This window comes from Eucalyptus grandis, chromosome 2, assembly GCF_016545825.1.
Source record: "Eucalyptus grandis isolate ANBG69807.140 chromosome 2, ASM1654582v1, whole genome shotgun sequence".
In the NCBI taxonomy this organism is placed as follows: domain Eukaryota; kingdom Viridiplantae; phylum Streptophyta; class Magnoliopsida; order Myrtales; family Myrtaceae; genus Eucalyptus; species Eucalyptus grandis.
Genome location: NC_052613.1, coordinates 26404727 through 26423620, shown reverse-complemented (window position 1 = coordinate 26423620; position 18894 = coordinate 26404727). Strand labels below are relative to the sequence as shown.

Here is an 18894-nt window from a genome sequence, read left to right as displayed (position 1 = left end):
CACGCTAAACAGCAGATGCAGTGCCGTGGAGTCCACAAACCTCCTCAGCACTATCTTCCAGTATGCGGTCATTCTCATCTTCAGATCGAACGCCTGCTGAATCAGTTGCTTTCGATTCCGGGAGATTGCCCACGTCAACCTCCCCGATCCCATGGAGGACAATGTTGCCAGGCTCAGACTCGTCGTTGATTGCCTCCATGAACATGTCTTGCTGGCTCATCAGCTTGTTCACTCCAACATGTACTCCGGGCTACAAGTGTAGTCAGTGAGCTTCTCCATTTCCACAACCTCCATCATCCTAATCATCGCCTTCTCCTTCATCTTGCTGATCAGATTGGACGCTGCTCTTCTCATCGAAAACTGAAGCTGAGGATAATTCTCCGAGTGTCGCATCAACACTCTGATCACAACGTCCTCGATGTAGTCCCATACAAGAACCACAAAACTCAGTGGCTTGCTCGATACCCGCTTCACCTTCTGCTGCAAGACGGTGATGAAGGCAGTGCGAGGGAGGAAGTCGGGAGCCCGATCCCTTTGGCCTCTTCCAGGACCTCCATTTCCTCCAACAAGCAGTTAACCCTCGGGTCAATTTCATTGCAGTTTTTGGAGCTCATCGGGCAGTGGTTCAGCATCTCCATAGCCTGGCAGCGCATGCATGTCCTTCTCCTCTGGGTACTCATCGAACTCGCCTCTCAGCAAGACTTTCCTCAACGACTCCTTCACCAACCCCATGATCTGCATGAAGGCCGTCATGGCCTCAGCGACCGAGGACAGATTCTTGGGCATCCTCTTAAGCTCGGCGACATTCGCGTTCAGCTTGTCATTGATCTTCCTGACGATCTCGGGCAAACATTTGGCCATAATGGTGGCTTGAATCTGCATCAGCTTTTGTGCCAAGACAGGCACACCAACGATGGACTTGTCAATCTTGCACAGCTGAGGGTGCACGTCGAACAGTTTCGCCTCTTTCGAGCCTCTTCTTCGTAGGACTCGTCACCAATCCTATTCCTCACACAGACATAGCCGAGTCCTATATTGACATCATCGGCGGTCACCTTTTCATTGCAAGCCCTCCGGAGCTTTATCAGCCTTTGTGACGACGGCCGAGTCCCTCTTGCCGGTCTTGTCCACCATCTGCAACACAACAACAAATAATCTTATAGACTCGTTTGCTAGAGTTGTATAAATCAGTGAGTTCTTAATCGATATGGAAGGAAAAAGCGTGGCTAGACAGTACTTGTGACATCCTTATGGACTCGCAAGTGGAGAAGTCGACGGTCGCAGACAAGACATTGGGAGGATGATGCTTTCTTCAGGCCTAATGTATTCCATGATCATCTCGAAACCTGCTCGTAAATGTTCTCAGGCTGACCGTGCACGGGCACTCTTGTGATTCCAGGGCAAGTCGACCATGGTCAAGTCCGGGACGCCATACTTCTTGACGACCAGAGTCAGTGGGGTGTTCGATATGTTCCCTTCCCACGGCCCGCCATCTCCTCGGTGGCGGCATTTAACTTCCGAGATGTAGTCCTCGTCGGTGTGGACAACCTTGCTGTTGAACTCGAGGTAGAGCTCGGGCTGACCAGCGTATGAGATGCCTTGGAGCCATAATGAGAGGACGCGGTGCAGATGCCCTGCCCCCGCGGCAAGCTGATGCCGGCGAGGACTCCAGTACGCTCGACTTGCCAGAGGACTGGTCGCCGACAACAGCGATGGTGGGGAGCTGGATGCCTTCCTTCATAACCATTAGGTTCCGCAGCCTGTCGACAGCGTCGAAAGAGGCGAATTCTGTCGTTGTAGGAGCAGCAAGTGGCTGCGCGTGGGCGACTGACACGGTGAGGGCCAGGTCTGCGCCATCTTTGGCGGAGGGCGACGATGATCCTCGACTTGAAGAAGTGTTCTTGCCGCCGCCAACCATTTCTCTATCTCTCTCTCTCTCTCTCTCTCTGTGTGGTGATGAGTGATGTGAGAATCAGAATACAAGACGTGCATGAGGGAGACGTGGGGGTGTGATTTATCGGGGAGAATCGACCAGGCATTTGAACGGACATCGTCGGCCAATTAGCTAATGGACAGAATACAATCATTAAAATTGCTGATAATGTATCAACTTTCTTCGATGGAGGCGTTTGGTCTTTCGATGCGAGGAAGACGAAAGAGCGACGACGGATTCGAAAAGAAGAGGAAGAAGAAGGATGGCTATTCCTTCTTTGTCTTTAGTGTTTTCCGAGGACGAAATGATGACTGATGATCTCCAGATCGTCAGGCCTGGTTTTCTCTGGGCTCGATGCAGGGCCATCATGCAAGTAAAGACGAAGCGACCTACGCAAACTGCAAGCTTGCATGGACGGGAAGATAAGAGAAACTGCGTAGCATGGCAAAACTACATGTGTGACAGGTTCATTTTTGCAATGGATGAAAATGGAAAACTCATCTAGGGTCAAAGTGCTTATACACTAATTAATCTGGATTAAGAAGATTATTACTGGAATATGTCTTTAAGGATTGAGTGATTGACATACTTATTTCTACGATCAAATGTCGAAACCCTAACAAAAATGAGCGCAAGCATCTCGCCCTCGCTCGAAACTCATTCTTCGTCTGCTGAACATCGAAGGCTTAAAAGTATTTCCTATGTTGATATACTGTCTTAATGTCGTCTGAGGTAAGATTCCCTCGCCTATTAGTAATTTGAGTGTGGATTAAAGGGCTTTAACTTTCCATCAATTTGATACCCAACTCAGTCATAAGTTAATGTTACTAGACTCAACAAGTGTGTAACAAACTTAACTTTATGTTACATAGCTAAATTAGTTCGTTAGAAAAAGGTGTAGCTTCTACAGTTTTGTATGTATTATAAATGTCCTGCATTTATATAAAATGACACCTAGCTAAATATCATTGAATGATTTAGGTAAATTTTATCGTGTAGAGACACACACACACATATAAGGAAATTGTGCAAAACTTTATTACCTTGGCTTCATTTGGTTTTGTCACCTAGCTAAATATCATTGAATGATTTAGGTAAATTTTATCGTGTAGAGACACACACTTATATAAGGAAATTGTGCCAAACTTTCTTACTTGGCTTCAACAAATATTTTTCCTTCAAATAAACACACTCTAAATTTCAAATATATACAAAAAATGGAAAAGGGAATGGAAATTAAATTTTTGTTTTGTTTTTTATTGTCTCTGAACGGAAATAATGTTATCCGGGTGAAAAAGACAAAAAGAACGCCACGCGTTGAGCATCAATAAGCTATCCAGCCCGCTAACGCGCACTAATCTTATATTTAAGGGGTGGTTGTAAATACAAATGTTGACTTTGGCACCTCTGCTGTCTCCTTTTTCTTTTCGTTCTTCATATATAAACTTATCTTTCCTTTTTATTCCTGAAAGGAATTTACAAACCTTTTCCTTTTTTTTTTTTTCTTATTTTCATTACTTTTCAAATCTATTAATAGTAAATGCTTGTTTGATTTCGACTTATTATCTAAGCACAGAAGTGCACTTTTATTTTTTTTTCTGTGAATTGATCATTAAATATACCGTTTACAAGTCTATTATATGAAATTCATATTTAGAATGAGAAATTGGGATATTGTGATATTATTGGCACATGGAACGATTGATCTTAACTTTGATGATACTTGATTAATTTTAACAAAAAAGTTAATTTTTTCAAAACAAAGATATTGATGTTGAAATAATGTGTTAACTGGAAAATGTGTTATACAAAAATTTAGCTTTCATTAGGGAAAAAAAGAGAGAGCCGGTATCAATCTCATATGGGCCTCTCGTACTTACAATTTATGTTTTTGATCATTTTCTTATATTTGTCCGATTCTTAACTTGTATGTTTTGTCTCGATGTCTTATATCCTTTTCCATATTTTATCAATTATATAATGATTTTTGTCAGAAATCAATTATATACTTGAACATGTACATATAATAATGTATTATTTTTTTCCAAACTATTTGCATATTTTCTAGTAGATGAAACTTTATTTTCGTTCTATTTTGCATCTTTAGGTGATTTCATTTTTTTTAATCCTTCTCTAGAAATGTAAAGGCATTTTTAATGTAAGGCATTTTAATCTCTTTTTTTAAATAATTTTTTATTTCCTAAGATATATGCCCTTTTTCAAAAGAAATTTTGTCTCATTCTTGTCTAGGTAATCTTATAATTTTCTATACCCCTTATCATGTCACCATCAATTTTTGTGCCGTTGGAATTTGCTTGTTGCTTATTCATCTTTCATCAGTTGGGCTAGACATGTGGACCCATCTGATCTGAAATGACAACATTCATTTATAAATTTTGATACTTTCAGTTTATTAATTTCGTAAAATTTTTAAATGTTATGGGATATGATTGCACTCTCATGACTTCACAAGTATTAAAACTTGATTATACTTTTTGAAAGTTTTAAAACTTAATTATATTTTCATAACAAGTCTTAGAATTTTCAGCATTTTATCCCATATAAATATTAAATTAGTAAGGTAAAAGTGATAACTAAGTTGATGAAACTTTCATCCATAAAAAATCTCTTATTAATTGAATGAATCTATTCTTTCAACATTTTAAGGTCAAAATTTATCAGAATTACACACATTCTCTTCCGTTTCCATTTATTTTTCTTTTTTTTCAGCTTAATTGTGTGTTTTATTGCTAGTAAGAATATTGGACATCTCTATTTTAATTTCATATGAATTACGAGTCTTTGATTAAATTCATCCACATCTCTCAATAGGTTCCATTTAAAAGAGCTAAAAAATGAAGAAAATTCACAAAGAGATACTTCCGTAATTGAAAAAAACCCGATTTAATTGACAGATTTCGTCTACTAATCTCCAACTCTTCAGCACTATATAAATCGAAAATTACTAGTAGAACTACCCAGTAACATGCAGTCATTCTCTAAACTATCTATAGTCCAAACAAAAAGAAAATTCATCTATTCATAGGAATTATGAAATTTTGACTTGAAATTAATGTTGTCATATGCAAAATGGCTCTGGCGTGTCCGTCGTTTGCCGGAGCAACCAACTGAGCTGAGCAACGGTGACCACCTTAAGACAGTGGAGCCACCTCCCGCGGCTCTTGCCCTTGCTTCTCCTTCCTCTCATCCGCTTCCTCTGTCACCTTTTTGCCCTCACTCTCCCCACTCATCCTCACTCAAATGCCTGCTCGCTTCCCCTGCCTTTTTTCCAATCCAGTTGTCTTTTCTTTTTGCTCCATCGGACACCGACGATGGTGACTTCAACCTCCAGGGTAACGGCGAGTTGATGGCGTTCGCTCATGACATCGCCCACAGGGCGGGGATTGATGATGTGAACAAGGGGCTGCGATGTCACTGGCTTGCCATGGTGCAATTACCCCACTTGGCTGTTAAACATAGTTTCTTGATTCAGCTAAGCAGTGTGAACGTTTAAGGTCATCAAATTCGATCAAGAGAGAAACAAAGGATTTTTGAAATTGCGATATTTGCGTATTATGTCATCTTCCATAAGATCTCCAAGTTCATCTACGAATTTCATTAGTTCAATTTTACGATCCAGGACCCAAGGAGTATACTTTTTATAACCAAGTTAAAACCCGGAATCATCTCGGCTTGCATTGATCGCTCTTTGCACCAGGTAAAATTTGAACTGTGTACTGGTGAATGATTCGAATTTGACACCCAAAGATGAGATCAAAGCAATACTCTAAACACTCCTCAGCTGTCACATGGAGTATGAAAATTCAAGCCTTGCTGAACTTCCTAAACAAAGAACACCATAGATGTCCATATTTGACTAAAGAAAACCAAGCAAACCATTCTTTTTTGGGATGAAGAAAAGGAGAAATTAAAACTTTAGCAATGGCAATGGCAATGGCGAAAACGCATAAAAACCAAAAACAAAGCAAAATGGAACGAGAAAGCCCGCAACCTTTCAACCATGAACATTGCCCATGAACTCAAAGCAAGCAGTACATCAAAACCTATCATCACCACCACCACCATCTCCTCCTCCTACTTCTTCTTAACTTTAGCTATGGACAACGAAAGCACGCGAGACTACTCACTAATCTCAAGTTGCACACTTTGTCACGGAGCAAAAAAGCCCAGCTTGGTCGACCCAATTAGACTAGGTGTCGATGGCGTCCCCATTGTCCATGACCAAATCCTCCGCCAAGCGGGTCCCCACAGGATCCGCGCGCCATCGTAGGTGAACTGCGGGCGTAAATCGGCAATCCCTGAGAGCAAGTGGCATCATGAGGGTTCCGAGCGGCATGCTTCGGTCCGGCGGGTGCACACGTCATCCTCCCACTTGGTTTTGCACGCAGAGGTGGATGGGGTGGTGCCCGTCCTCGCGCCTGGACGCTAGGGAACACCCAGCTTCATCTCCATTCTTGCAATGTCCATCGTTGAACACGGTCGAAGTGTCTCGTTTCTTTCTTACGCTCCAACGCTCGGAAATTCGATGTAAGATGTGTCATTGCGTTTGAGGAGGAAGTGCAGGTTTATTGCACCAACTATTTTCAAGTGACCATTCCATGCTAATTCGCATAGAGAGCGGCTAGCATCACCTTCCACGCATAATGATAGTGGAACGATGAAGTGCCACCACAAAATACTTTTTTAGACTTAGTGATGGATGTGAGTATGAGCATTAATTGCTAATGAAGTATCTAACTCTCTTCAATGGAGTCGTTTGGTATTCCTTTTGTTTTTTTTTTTTTTTTGGTTTGGAGTCGTTTGGTGTTTTGATGTGATGAACATGAAAGAGTGACGATGGAGGGAAATGATCGTTTGGCCTAGTTTTCTCAGGCTTGATGCATGCCATGAATGAAGACGGCGACCTATGCTTGCAACCGCATGCATGTGTCCACGAGCAGATCGATTGGGATCGCAACCGCGTGGCTCCCGGGCTATTTTGGATCACCCAAGCCAAGCCTTGCTCGATCAACGCTCACTCGCTCGCACACCCGGATCGTAGAGAGAAAGTTTCTAAGAGAGATGGGCTATGGAAAGAAATGGCTTTGTATTGCTGAAATAGTTTGATGTATACAAATGAGGGGAGGGCACCTTCTTATACTTGAGGCCCTCGGATTACATCCGTTGATTTAGAATTCAACCAGCGGACGAGATCGCACCCGTCTTAACTACCAAAATAAATGCTAACTACTAGTTACCGACATAAATAGAGCTAGAAACTTCTAGAACTTGGCTGACGGTTTCACCCGCCCATTGTAGAATTCCGGAAAGGAGACTTGCAGAGAAGCCAAGTGAGCACGGGAGGGTCCACCGCGGATGAGTCACGATCATCCTCCGGGAACCTCTTGGATCGGCACTCATTCGGCCCGTGACATTTTCTTCCCACTCAATCGGCGCGTACTCATCGCTCCACGGCTTGAAAGGCAACACCTGCCCAGGCCGTGCATGGGCTTTGGCATGGGCTTTCTTATTTCGGCTTCATTTGGGTGCGGACACTAATGAACGAGGACCACATTCTTCTATGATTAGCTCAAACTTGGCACGCAGTTCCATCTTCGGCTTGGACGGAGCATGCGACGCGTACTCAGCCTCGGGAAGAGCTTGAATCAGCATGGCGTGTGTTGGAGTAGGATCCAACTCTACCTTCGGGCTTTACCTTGGCCAGCTTGCTCAAGCGTTTCACGAACTTCAAGCTCTTGTTGAGGTGATGGATCGTGGCGATGGTCTTTGTGTCGACCACCCCTTTGATCATGGGGATCATCGATGGGCATTTTGAGTCGAGGATTATGATGCACTTGGTCCTCATGTTGATCATGGCTCTCACGCTATTGAAGAATTGCATACCAAGAATGAGATTATAATCATCAAGAGGGACTACCTTGAATGACATCTTACCCTTCCATCCACTGATTTGGACATCCACATCGGGAGTTGATCCAACGCCCTTGAGGCCTTTCGAGTTGATGGGCTTGAAGGAATTCCCTGTTGGCTCCACGCGAAGCTTTAGAGCTTTTGCTACTTCGGTCGACATGAACATGTTCAACGCACCCGTGTTGACCAAGGCGAAAAGCGTTCAGCCGCACACTTCAACCTCCACGAAGAACATGTTCGAGTTTGACGCAACTTCTTTTTATTTGGTTGGTGATTGTGCTTGGACGGAGTTGATCATCTTCACACCTCCAAGTCGGATTTGTTGCCTCTCTTCTTTTGGCTCCTCCTCTTCTTCGATGGCAAGGAGGCGTTGATTCGACCCTTCGGGCACTTTTGGGTCCAATGTGGACCTTGGAAAATGAAGCAAGGACAAGGCGGGGTTGATCGAGACTTACTCGTGTAGTCCATCGGTGGCCGACCCCTTTGGAAGGACGCTTGGAAGTTCCTTCTCCCCGTGTTTTGGTTCGCCGCCTTGATCATGCGCGCCCTGGGAGTGCTTGCTTCTTACCTAGGATCGATCCAACCTCCAATTCTTGCTCGGTTCTTTGGTTCGGCTTTGGTGAGGTCGATGAGCACTCGGCCACGCTTAGTGTTCTCGCGAGACTCGTCACATCCCTTCGTTTGAGCTCGGAGTGGGTGCCCATGAGCCAACCCATCCATGAATGCTCTAAGAGCCTCCTCTTCGCTTAGGTTGCGAATTTGGAGTTTGAGCTCCGTGAACTCCCTTCCACGTGCTCTCGGATTGCACCTCTTTGCTTGAGGCGATGGAGCTTGCTACGAGCTTCTTGTTGAGCAAACTTAGGGGGAAGAAATAGTCTCGGAACTCCCTTATGAAGTCATTCCATGTGTCCACGGGATTGGCACTCCGGCGCCTAGTCTCATCACATCTATTGCGCCACCAAAGCATTGCGGTATTAGGCAAGGAACATCGAAGCGGTTCATACCTTGATCGACCCGTCGTGTATGTTGACGGCACCAAGTATTGCTCCATGCTCCAGGACAAAGGATTATCCACCTCCTTGGTGGATCGTTCGCTTTGAATTCTTTTGGTTTCGGCACCTCAGAAGTTTGGGCACTTGCTTGGGTTGGCATTGCTCCATTGGCAATGCCAACACATAGGGCGAGCTCGGTCTTGAGCTCTTGGATCTCCGTCTTCATGGCTTCAACCTCGTCCCTACGCGGGCTTTCCCTCCTCGATCACTTGGATGTGTTCCTTAACACATCGATCGATGCTTCAAGGGCTTCGTCCTTGTCATGCAACGGGGTTGTGGCTTCATTGAGGCCAGTCGTGAAGTCTTCACGGAGTGAGGTCTCAACGTCCATGATCCGATCTCGCATATCGTCAAGACCTTCCATGAGTTCGAGCATGGCACTCTAGACCTTCCCGATCTTCTCATCAAACGTAGCTATAGCATCCATCGAGGCATCTCTTTTCTTTTGTCAGCCGTGGGTCTCTTTGACTTGCACGGTCTCTCCATCCATGACAACGTCTTGGCTCGACATTCTCTCGAACAGTTGGCGCTCCTCGATCTCTCGAAACAGAACTCTCATTTTCTCCGATACCACTTGTCATGGGCCGATCGATTGGGATTACGATCGCCGCGACGACTAGGGCTATTTTGGATCACCCAAGCCAAGTTGACGACTAGAGTGGCTATTTTTGGATCACCCAAGCCAAGTCTTGCTCGATCAACGACTCACTCGCTGTGCACACCCGGATCGTAGAGAGAGAAAGTTCTAGAGAGAGAGGTTCCGAAAGAAAGAGCTTTGTATTGCTGAAATAATTGGATGTATACAAATGAGGGGAGGACACCCCTCTTATACTCAAGGCTCTCGGATTACATCCATTGATTTAGAATTCAATAGGTGGACAAGATTGCACGCCTCAACTACCAACATAAATGCTAACTACTAGCTACCGACATAAATAGAGCTAGAAACTTCTAGAACTTACAGCGTATTGACGGTTATGCCCGCCCTTGTAGAATTCGAGAAGGAGACTTGTGGGGAAGCCAAGTGAGCACGGGAGGTCCACCGCGGATGAGTCACGATCGTCCCTCCCGGGAACCTCTGGTTGGCACCCCATTCAGGCTCGTGACACATGCATGGAAAAACACATGAGAGCTTGTCAAGGGTCATGGGTTTTATACACTAATTGATCTCGATAAAGAAGATTACAGTAAAAAGTACGTTTAAGGGATGAGTGATTGGTGTGCCATTTCTATGTTTTTCTTTTTTGCCAAACATTTCTATGTTCAAAGGCTGAAACCCTAACGAGAATGAATGCAAGAAACTTGTACTCTGCTTGAAAGTAATTTGTCATCGGCTAAACATCGAAGGAAAAAGTATTCCGTGCATCAAATTACCATCACGATATTGTGTGAGGTAGGTCATCTTGCCTAAGTAACTTTAGTATGGATTAATGGGCCTACCAATGACATTCCATCGCTATAATACTTCACTCAGTCACAAGCTGGTGTTACCGAGCTTTGCAAGTATGTACCAGGCTTAATATTGTATTACAAATGTCTCTCGATGGCATAGAAAATTTTTATCTGAATAAGTTACAAATCATATTCAGCGTTCAACTTGAGATTATCAAGCAAGTTCTACATTTGGTAGAGTTAGATCAAGAGAGAAAAGAAAGGATTTTGAGATTGGGATATTTGTGTACTATGGTATACAGAAGATCTCCAAGTTCATTTATGAATTTCGTTACTTTTCTTTTTAAGTCCACATGCGATGATTTTCTTCTACTTTTTAGGGATTCGGGATCCTGAACTAGGAGCTGGCCTTGCCTCACCCACGATCTGAGTAACTTTAGGAATGTGCACGGGGGAGAAGCATCCTCTTTATAACCGTGTGAAAATCCTGAATTGTCTCCACTCGCGTTCATAGTGTTGAGTCAATTCCTTGTGCTCCGGATTAGGATCTGCCTCACCCTTGAGGGCTGAGCAACTTTAGGAGTTGTGTGCGGGAAGAGAGTATCCTTTTATAATCATGTGACTGAATCGTCTCGATTTGCGTTGATAAAAAGCGAGTAAATTCCTCGCGCTCTTTGTACCGGGTAAAATTTGAACTAAGGGATGAAAGATTTGAATTTGACACCGGAGGTGAGGAAATCAAGGAATAACCCGCACTCCCCTCAACTTTCCCGCAGAGTATGAAAATTCAAGCCGGGCTCAACTGGTTTAACAAAGAACATCATCGCTGTCCATTTTTGATAGAAGAAACGAAGCAAACCTTTCTGTCTTGGGATGAAGAAAATGAGAGATTAAAGCTCTAGCAATGGCAATGGCGAAACGCAAAACCCAAACGAAGCAAAATGACACGAGAAAGTTCGTAACTTTTCAAACCATGAACATCGCCCATGAACTCAAAGCAAGCAATACATCAAAACCTATCACCACCACCATCTCTCACTCCTACTTTTTCTTCTTCTCATTAAAAATTCAGCTATAGACACAAAGGAAGCACGCAGGCTTGCAAGCAACGCTCACTAATCCCAATCTACACTGTCACAAGCCAAAAAAAAACTTAGCCTTAGTCAGAAGCACATTGGACCCAAAGGCGTCAATGACATCCCAGTCATTCATGCGGAGATCCTCCACTGACTTGGCCTCGGGATCTGCGACGCCACAGGTGAATCGCCTGGCGCCGTATGGCAATCCTCTGCAAACACAGTAGTGCTTCATGAGGGTCCTGAGCTCCGTGCTGCGGTCCAGCAGGTAGCACACGTCATCCTTCTTCTAATTCTACATGTAGAGGCGGATGGGGTTGGGCAGGCTGTTTTGGTGGTCCACGTACGACAAGTACACCAGCTTCGTCTCCGTTCTTGCAATTTCCAATGATGAACACAGAGAGATCATCGAGTTGTCCTATTTCTTTCTTACGCATGGGATCACCATTCACATTAAGACATGTACCGGCTGATGCCGTGACCGTTCCATTCCTAATTTGCACGGGGAGCGGCTAGCATGACCATCCACTACGGAATGACAATGCAATGGTGGAAGGCCAGCCATTGCATCCCTTTTATACATCGGCCAATGGATAAAATACAATCATTAATTGCTGATGAAGTGTTTAACCCTCTTCAATGGAGTCGTTTGGTGTTTTGATGCGATGAAGACGAATAGGAAAAGAAGAAGAGAGAAGAAGAAGCGATGGCCATTGTATCTCTGTCTTCTGTGTTTTTCCAAGGACGAAAATGATGACGAGAGAAAAAGAGCCACGACCTGTTTCTCTCTTTTGGTTCCCCGAGTTACTGTTCATTGGACTGGTGAGATGCTAACTCCCGAAGTTCTACCCATCGGATTGGCTGATTTTTGGAGGGAAGGTCCCTCTCACCCTCCTCTACATCCCCACCGAAGGAATTTGTTAGATCTGGTATGCATCCAAAGTTATTATCAACCCTAGAGCTGCTGTTCATGCTCCAATTTCTGAACTGGTTGCTACTGGTGTTCTTCATTTTCTCGAAGATTCTAGGTTAGAATGGGTTGATTTTTGGTAGGTTGTCTCCTCCTACCTCCATTTACTTCCCCACCGAAGGATTTCCGTTTGTTAAAAAGTGATCCATTTTTGGAAAGCTCTAGACTATTCATGCTTAATGGAGAAAGAAAAAGGTTGGTTGCAACAAAGTAGAGTACACAGAAACGCAAGAAAATGCAAGAAGACTCTCAAATATTGAAGAACATTCTAGTACGAATGGGCAACAGATCACGTGGCAGCACAACAAATAGATAAAAGAAAAAGTAAACAAGTCAACAAAAGCTGAGGAGCTGCATAATAGAAAATACAGAAAAATGGAGAAGCAACTAGAAGTCCTCAAAGTGTTCGGTTGTGTAAGGCGGTGAGCTTACAACTATAAATAGGAGTCGTGGGGTCAGTTCTAGGGTTGTAGCAAAAAAAAAAAAAAGAAACACTCATTCCTCTATAATACAAACTCTCATAATAAAAGTTCTATTTTTTTACCCATACTCGCTTTCGCTTTTGTAGTCCACTTATATCCACCCATATTTCACATACACACTTGCACACATGCATGCTTCCAAAAACATCCAGCAGTGGTATCGAGTCACGTCTTTGGTTGGTATTGGGCGTTTGTCCTACCTACCAACTCCTAAAACTACCCTTCCAAATACCCACTAACTAAACCATGGCCAACTCTACCTCATCCTCATTTCCATCCCCATTTTTTATGGGAACGACTATGACTTTTTGGAGCATAAAATGACTATATTCTTGATGGCCCAAGACTTATGGGACATCGTGGAAAAAAAAGGTTGCGTAGGCTCCTTAAAATGTACAAGTGTTTGCTGGATCTCAACTATAAAAGGATGCAAGGGCGCTATATGTTATCAGCAAGCACTCTTGGAAACCGTATTTCAAGAATTATTGGAGCGAGATTGCAAAAGAGGCTTTGGATATACTACGAAGAATTTCAAGGACCGGAAAAGAGAGCACACACGCGCTTCCGCAAAACTTCCTACAATGGCGTTGCAATATCAAAAATCAATCTTTCATGGAAGAACAGAAGCATATTGATATAAAATATCTTCATTTCAGAATTACAAACCAAAAGAAGAGATCGAATTGAAGTATTGTAATACTAAAGACCAAATTGCGGACATATTCACTAAAGCACTACCAACAACAAAATTCGAGACATTGAGAAGCATGCTCGGAGTATCACAAAAAAAGATCAAGGAGGAGTGTTAAAAAGTGATCCATTTTTGGAAAGCTCTAGACTATTCATGCTTAATGAAGAAAGAAAAAGGTTTGGCTGCAACAAAGTAAGTACATGAGCATGCAAGAAAATGCAAGAAGACTCAAATATTGAAGAACCTTCTGGTACAAGTGGGTAGCAGACCACGTGGGCAGCAAATAGACAAAAGAAAAGAGTAAACAAGTCCAACAAAAAGGCTGAGGAGCTACAAAATAGAAAAAATACAGGAAAATGGAGAAGCAACCAAAGGAAGTCCTCAAAGTCGGTTGTGTAGGCGGGTGACACGCCTATAAATAGAGTCGTGGGGCTGTTCTAAGGCTGTAGCAAAAAAAAAAAAAAAACTAAAAACACTCCTTCCTTTGTAATACAAGCTCTCATAATAAAAGTTATGTTTTTTTTTTTTTACCCATACTCCATTGCCTTTGTAGTCCACTTTATATCCACCCATATTTCACATACACACTTGCACACACACATGCTTTTGCAAAAACATCCAACAGGCCTAGATTTCGAGATCCACTCGGAGCGGTGTGCGCACATTCTTCGTTTGCTTGGTGTTGCGGGAGGGAGACTTCATCCCGGTGATTCAGCTTCACTTCTGAAGGCTAAGGTCGCATGGGCCTAATCGTTGAACCTCCACGCGGTGTCTTCAATGGGGATCTTTTTCTTCAACGCTCAATCGTCCCTAGCTGGTCAGGAAGGTCCTGTCTGTTTCGTTTCTTCCGGGTTTGGTTCGTTTACGTGAACCTTGTTGCTGAAGGCGAGGAGGGTTGGCTTTGTCTCTTGCATCCCAAGTCATTGTTAAAGCTTAAATGGATAAGCTCCCTCTTGTGATGGCTTCTCTTTGGTTATGATCGGTTCATTGAGACGGGTGTTTGTCAAAATGTCTTCATTTGTGATTGAGACCGAAAACAACACGTTGAACCCGGACTTCGGCTACTTCTTCTAAAGGGACCTCGACACCATTCCATGGTGCCGGCTCATCTCAGAATCTACCGGTAGTGGGGTGTAATAGCCATGAACCAGCCAGTCGGGAGTGAAGAACAAGTAGTAGATCCTGCTAGAACCTCTGTTCGCCCCAGTAATCGCTCTAGAGGCCGGTCTAGAGGGCCGGAGCCATAGGGATGCTCTTCTTCCAAGCATCCACAAGCCCCCTCGTAACAACCAGCAGCAAAATAGAACACTCCTGCCTCCGTACATGGGTGAATGTGGCCCGTCTTGCGGTTAAAGGCTCGGAGCTGTCCTTTATTCCTCCTCCTAGCTTGTTGATGGTAAAGCTGTTCTTAATTTGACCGATGAGGTTCTTGAAACGTGGGCAGTGGCATCAATGTGTAGTTGGTTTTTTGGTTGGGAGAAGAAAGCTACCATTCGGTTTGTTGGAGCATTCTCTAAAACAGGCGTGGGGGTCCAAGCTTGTGGAAATCCTCACCAACGACTAAGGGTTCCTTTTCTTCCGTATCTCGGACCCGGTGTTTTGACAAAAGATACTTGAGGATGAACCGATCACGGTGGCTAGGGTGCCGCTCATTCTGTTAATGGCAACCACTCATGGACCTTAAGAGGGGAGAACCAATCATCGGTCCTAATTTATAGTTTTGTTTGAGGAATTTACCTTTTGATTCTTTGGGCGGGTGCTAGTTATGAGTGCAATAGCAAGTGTGGTGGGTAGACCACTTTATGTGTGGACAAACGAACGAACCAAATGAAACGGTCTCGTTCGCAGAATTCGGTGTGGAGATCAAGACTAACCCCGGCCGCATTATGGATAGTAGAAGTGGTATTGAAAGGGAATTTTTCACTCGATTACAATTGAATATGAGTGGTTGCCGGTTGAGTGCTAGACTATGATACGTTTGGCCATAATTGCCGAGCCCCTCCTCGTGTGCAAAACAATGCTATTCCGGAATAGAACTTAGTAGCGGTGACCAAATCTTCTGGGTTCCGTTCCGCTCTTTTGGTGGCCCACAACCTTGCACCGGTCTTGAAAGATTTGGTGCCACGAGAAAGATGTGCCCGCTCCTGTTCCCGGATCCGCAACCTTCTTTGGACGTTCTTACTCCCTTCGATTGCCCCAAACCCCACCTCCGGTTGCTACAAATTCGGATCATCGGTGAGCCTTGGCCCATTACGGTGAAGCTCATCCACAGATCCAGTTGGTGTAAGAATCAAAAGGCTGCTCCCTGAACAGCCCAAGGGAAACATGTGAAGAAAAGAAGAAAAGAACTCGGTCTCCAATAATGGAGCTTCGTCCTCACGCCCGAACCTGATGTGATTGAAGACGCCTCTTGGCCAAAGCCTCTGTTGTAGAGAAGGTCCCGCCACTAGGGTATATTCGGAAGTCGCAAAGGGGGTCTAGTGCTCCCTTAAAAGGTGGCTCTTTCACTTGTAGTTGATTCTCTGCCCAAACAAAACCCCTCCTTAAGCCTCGACCATGGCGCGGAGTCGAAAGTTGCAGCCACTTTTGATTGCTCGGATGAGGATGATATTGTCTCTCCGGCTCATCAAGCTCGTCCCCGAAAGCACCAAGAGCGGCCTCTACGAAGGTGGAAACCATCAAGGAGAGACTTCTTGCTTTAGCCTAGATCCCGGGCCTAGAGGGGAAGACCGGAGCATCGGTAATCCTCGGGAAGCCTCCTAAGCGGTAGGCTCTTTTGCCTCATTCTTTCTTATTGCTTAGTAGTAGTTGGCTTTATATATATATATATATATATATATATATATATATATATATATATGTATTTTGGTTTCTAGAATGTTAGGGGTCTTATGGACCCTTTGAGGAGAGCCGAAATTAGGAAGTTCGCTCATACTAACAGCCTTTGTATGGTCGGATTACTGGAGACCAAAGTGTCGGAGTATCTTTTTCGATCCTTTTTTGCTGGACTTTTGACGGGATCGAATTGGTTTGCCAATTATGACTCATCTCTAAGGGAAGGATTTGGCTTGGATGGGATCCTTCTTGGTTGGAATTTGAAGTCATTTTTCTAACAATCAAGCGATCCATGGTTGGGTTTTTGCTCCTTTCGTCGTGTTTATGTTGTTGCACTTTAGTGATTTATGCTGTGCGTTCATTTGTTTTTCGGACACCTTTGTGAAAGGACCTGGTTAGAATGAGTTGCTGCGTCCAGGACATGGCAATGATGGTGGCTGGGGATTTCAATGCCATAAGAGACCCTTCGATAGGATTGGGAGCTCGGACAGCTTCCTCCTTGGCCGACCAGCCGGTGTTTGACTCGGGTTGGAACTTCGGGATCTAAGGTATGTAGGACTTCAGCTTCACTTGGTTTACTTCCTCGGGGACTAATCGCAAGGCCGGTGAAAATTGATTAGGTGTTGGTCAATGCTAAATGGAGCTTATGATTCTCTTATAAGTAAGCGACTTTTCTAACCTTGGAATCTCACAGTCACTCTCCTATGGTGGTCAAGTGATACAATCGCTTATCGAAGGAAGCCATTCTTTGATTTTTTGAATAGAGCACCATTCCTTTCAGATATTGTCTTACAAGTTTGGGATACCGGTTGAAGGGGTTCCTATGTACGAGCTGGTAAGTAGATTGAAGCTCCTGAAACCGGCTCAAGCAACTTAATAGGGATTCATTCTCCAACATCTCGGAAGGTGCCGAATCCGAAATGCCTTTATGTTAGCTTCGGTTCGATTTGCGGCAAGACCCAACTAGTGAAGTGGTCAGGCGGAGCTAGAGAGGACCCATCTAAAGAACTTTGAGGAGTTGAAAGTCCGAAGATGAATCTTTCTTCGGACAAAAATCCAGAATTAGATATGACTCAGAATGGTGATAGGGAATACCAAGTACTTTCACCACTACGTCAATTCAAGACAAGCGAGGAATATGATTCTTCAGTTTTTGATAGAAATGGCAACTTGGTCTCGAACCAAGCCTCTCGCAAGACACCTTCGTCTCTCACTTTCGAGTTATTCACATCATGTTCCTCTACTTCAACCCAACATTAATGGAAGCGCATCAGATTCTATTACCCACTCATAAAGATCAGGGTTAGTTTTCTCTCTTGACCCTATTTAGATAGAAATCCAAGATACTCTATTTTCCCTAGCCCGTGAGAAGGCTCTGGGTAATGTACGGGTTTGGGGTAGAATTTTTCAAGAGCAATTGGGACTAGTAGGACCTTCGGTTATTGGAAGTTATCAAGGACTTCTTTGTCACGGGAAGACTTTTAGGAGATTCAATAACACCATCCTTGTGTTGATCCCTAAAGTGCCTAATGCGATCTCGGTGAATGATTATAGACCTATTGCTTGCTGTAAATACATTATACAAATGTATTACTAAGGTTTTAGCTAATCGCGTGTCCGCAAGTACTTCATGATACCATTAGCCCTCGCAAAATGCATTTGTGAAGGGCCGATGGCGCATCCGGTAATATTCTTCTTTGCCCATGAATTATTTGCTTGTTTCCACCTTGCCTTACCTACTAAATGTGTTGTGATGGTGGATTTCAGAAGGACCTATGATATCGTGGACTAGGACTTTCTAGAATTGGTTTCTGCGTTTCGATTCCCGAACCACCTCATTCATCTTATTATGATTTGTGTGCGCACTACCAAGTTTTCTATTTCCTTGAATGTAGAACTCCATGGTTTCTTCCCTAGTGGGCGTGGACTTCGACAAAGGGATCCCATGTCTCCTTACCTCTTCACTTTGGTTATGGAAGTTTTTTCTAAGATCCTTACTGCGCATGCTGCGCATCCTGCTTTCAAGTTCTTCTGGAGATGTAAGGCTACAAGACTATCTCATCTTTTATTTGCGGATGATGTCTTTCTTTTTTGTCGAGCAGAGTTGGAATGGATTTATCTTTTGAAGGATGGTCGGAATACCTTTTTCGGCATGGGAGTGGACTCCAAGCCGAACAACAGCAAAAAGTGAGATCTTTCTCTCGGGTGGTTCGAAGGAGCTACAAAAGGAGATTATGGAAGCCCTTGGTTTTGTTGAAGAAAAGTTGCCGGTACGTTACTTGGGAGTTCCTATCATATCCTCGAGCTTGGCGGGGCAAGATTGTGTGTCCTTAGTTGATCGCATAACATTCGGGGTCCAACCTAGACTCACCATTTTCTATCCTTTGCTGGAATGGTCCGAGTTAATAAGATTAGTTCTTCATGCGATATAGGCTTATTGGGCGAGTGTCTTCACCATTCCTTTTTGCGGTTCTAGATCGCATGAGCGAGATACTTAAAACGAGTTTCTATGGAAGGGCCTCAACTGGGAAG

The 18894-nt window shown here is 44.0% G+C and overlaps 1 protein-coding gene and 1 pseudogene across 2 annotated transcripts in view; one reads left to right on the top strand and one right to left on the bottom strand.

The window, feature by feature from the left end:
* Positions 1 to 18894, top strand: part of LOC104426635 (sterol 3-beta-glucosyltransferase UGT80A2) — a 98038-nt gene that overhangs the window by 66748 nt on the left and 12396 nt on the right. The window lies entirely within an intron of this gene.
* LOC120290135 lies at positions 229 to 8030 on the bottom strand (annotated as a pseudogene).